The following is a 2,821-nucleotide window of genomic DNA, read 5'->3' on the forward strand; positions in this document are numbered from 1 at the left end:
AAGAATAATTAGCAGCATGGTTATGATATAAGGCAAAAGTTATCCAAGTAAAATAGAAAATATATATGGTAAGAAGTGATTTTAAAAATACATACAAATATGATTTTGGGAGGTCTGTTCATGGGGCCTAAACTCTAGGCCTGGGCGCTATCCCACAGCTCTTCAACTCAAGGCTAGCGCTCTACCACTTGAGCCACAGCACCACTTCCAGCTTTTCTCTTTATGCTTATGTGGTGCTGAGGAATCAAACCCAGGCATGCAAGGCAAGCCAATTTCCCAGCCCTTTGGTTTCCATCTTTTCTTTGTGTGTGTGAAAATACCATACAGAGGGGGTTACAATTACATGGGCAAGGTAATGAGTACATTTCTTATCAAGCATTGTTGCCTCCTCCTTTGTTTCCTCTACCCATCCCTTCCCATTTCACATCCCCCCCCACCCTTTCCCACCCCCAGCCAAAGTTGTAAAGTTCGTTTCTCTACATAATGACTTGTACATCTCATTGTTGCAATGGGTCCAACTGTATCCCTATTTAAACGATTTGTTTTTGCCCTTCCCCTCCACAAATTATACCAACATCAAATACAATTAAAGCAGAGGTTATACCATGGGGGAGGGACATACAAAGCAACAAAGAAATCATCTTATAAATATGTTAGAAACAATAGCGAGAAGGAAAAAAACATTTGAATACTTACCTTGGGATTCATTTCACCTAACATCAATTTATCTCACTGTTTTTGCTTATCTCAGACATATATTAGTTATTGCAAATAAGGGAAACCATGGGACCTATGTTTCTTTGGGCCTGGCTTACTTCACTTAAGATAATTTTTTCCAGGTCTTTCCATTTCCTAACAAATGGGGCAATGCCATTCTTTCTGATGGAGGCATAGAATTCCATTGTGTATATATACCACATTTTCTTGATCCATTCATCTAGTGAGGGGCATCTGGGTTGGTTCCATATCTTAGCTATGGTAAATAATGCTCCCATAAACATAGTTGTGCTGGTAGCTTTAGTATGGTCTTGTTTGTGATCATTTGGGTAAATGCCCAAAAGTGGGATTGCTGGGTCATAGGGGAGCTCTATGTGGAGTTTTTTGAGGAACCTCCATACTACTTTCCAAAGTGGTTGAACAAGTTTACACTCCACCAACAGTGCAGTAGTGTTCCCTTCTGTCCACATCCCCTCCAGCATCTGTTTTTATTAGAGTTCTTGATTATAGCCATTCTAACTGGAGTGAGGTGGAATCTCAATGTTGTTTTGATTTACATTTCTTTTATGGCTAGGGAGGTTGAGCATTTCTTCATGTGTCTATTGGCCATCCTTCTTTCCTCTTCAGAGAAGTTTCTCTTTAAGTCTTTAGCCCACTTTTTTATTGGGAAGTTGTAAAAATATGGAACGTTTCACAAATTTACATGTCATCCTTGCGCAGGGGCCATGCTAATCTTCTCTGTATCATTCCAATTTTGGTATATGTGCTGCCAAAGTGAGTACTGTTTCCATCTTTAAGTATCTGTACAAATGGCTTCAATTTGCCAAGTTAATTGATGGGTACAATTCATCTTGATCTATTTGAGTATTCTTCCCCATCTCTCCCACATCCTCTGTCCCCTCAAATAACCTGGTTCCATAGTCACATACACACAATGAAGGTTCACATATTGGTTTTATCTCTTAACCTCAAGGCAGAGATGAAGAAGGAAGTTGTGTGTGAGAACAAGACACACATATGGCCTTCTATGTATGACTCTCCCAGTTCAGGGTAACTTTCCAAATCCTTTATTTTTCAGCATTTTAGTATCACAAAACACCTAGTCCTCATCCACAGACGCCTCCATCTCTATCTACTCTCTCTGTGCCCCCCAGAACTCATCCAAAGCTCAAGATAAAGCATGAGCAGAGGCCCTTCAATTCTCACATGCAGTTGCTTCCTTCACCTTTCTGTTCCACTAGGAATTGACTCTCCAGTGGGCTCTGTTCTCTGAAATCCTCCAGTAGAAATGGAGTTGTGCTTTCTACCTCTTAGAAATGGCCCGAGCACTCTTTCCATGCCATGCTTGCATTCACAAGGCACTGGTCGTATTCCCTTCTTTTTTTTTTTTTTTTTTTCATTAAACAGAAAAATTTTAATGTCATTTGCATGTTCTGTCAACTTTTTTTTTTAATTTTATTTTATTTTATTTGAGAACATACTGTACAGAGGGGCTACAATTACATGGGCAGGATAATGCATACATTTCTTACCAAGCATTGCAGCCTCCTCCTTTGTTTACCCTTCACCTCCCTTCCCCGCCTCCCCCCTCCCCCCACCCAATTATACCCCCCTCCCCCCCCACACCGACATTGTAAAGCTGGTTTTGACATGACATTTTGTACTTCTCATTGTTGCAACAGGTCCACCTGAATCCTTAAACGACTTGTTTGTCCCCATCTCCTCCACATGTTATACTGACATTAAATATAGTGAAAGCGGGGGTTACACTGTGGGGGAGGGACATACAAAGCAACAAAGAAATAATCTTATAAATGCGTTAGAAACACATGCATGAAAGAAACGAAAACATTAAAATACATACTTATATATCACCCTGCACCAGAATCAACTCCAAATGGATCAAAGACCTTGAACTCAAAGCAGACACTCTGAAAACATTACAGGATGGAATAGGAGAAACCCTAGGTCTCCTTGGCTCAGGCCGAAATTTTCTGAATAGAGACCCGGAAGCACAACAAATCAAAGAAAGGTTGGACAAATGGGATTGCATAAGGTTGCAGAGCTTCTGCAGGGCAAATGACATAGCTAGCAAGATCAATAG

General features: G+C 40.5%; 1 non-coding gene across 1 annotated transcript; it reads right to left on the reverse strand.

Annotated features, from left to right (window-relative positions):
• Positions 1 to 1,392: 1,392 nt before the first annotated feature.
• LOC138819564 (U6 spliceosomal RNA) lies at positions 1,393 to 1,499 on the reverse strand. The gene has a single exon (XR_011369487.1). It is a non-coding gene; the product is annotated as a U6 spliceosomal RNA (small nuclear RNA).
• Between the last annotated feature and the right edge of the window lie 1,322 nt (positions 1,500 to 2,821).

Source organism: Dipodomys merriami, unplaced genomic scaffold, assembly GCF_024711535.1.
Source record: "Dipodomys merriami isolate MVZ:Mamm:240054 unplaced genomic scaffold, mDipMer1.0.p SCAF_8, whole genome shotgun sequence".
Lineage (NCBI taxonomy): Eukaryota > Metazoa > Chordata > Mammalia > Rodentia > Heteromyidae > Dipodomys > Dipodomys merriami.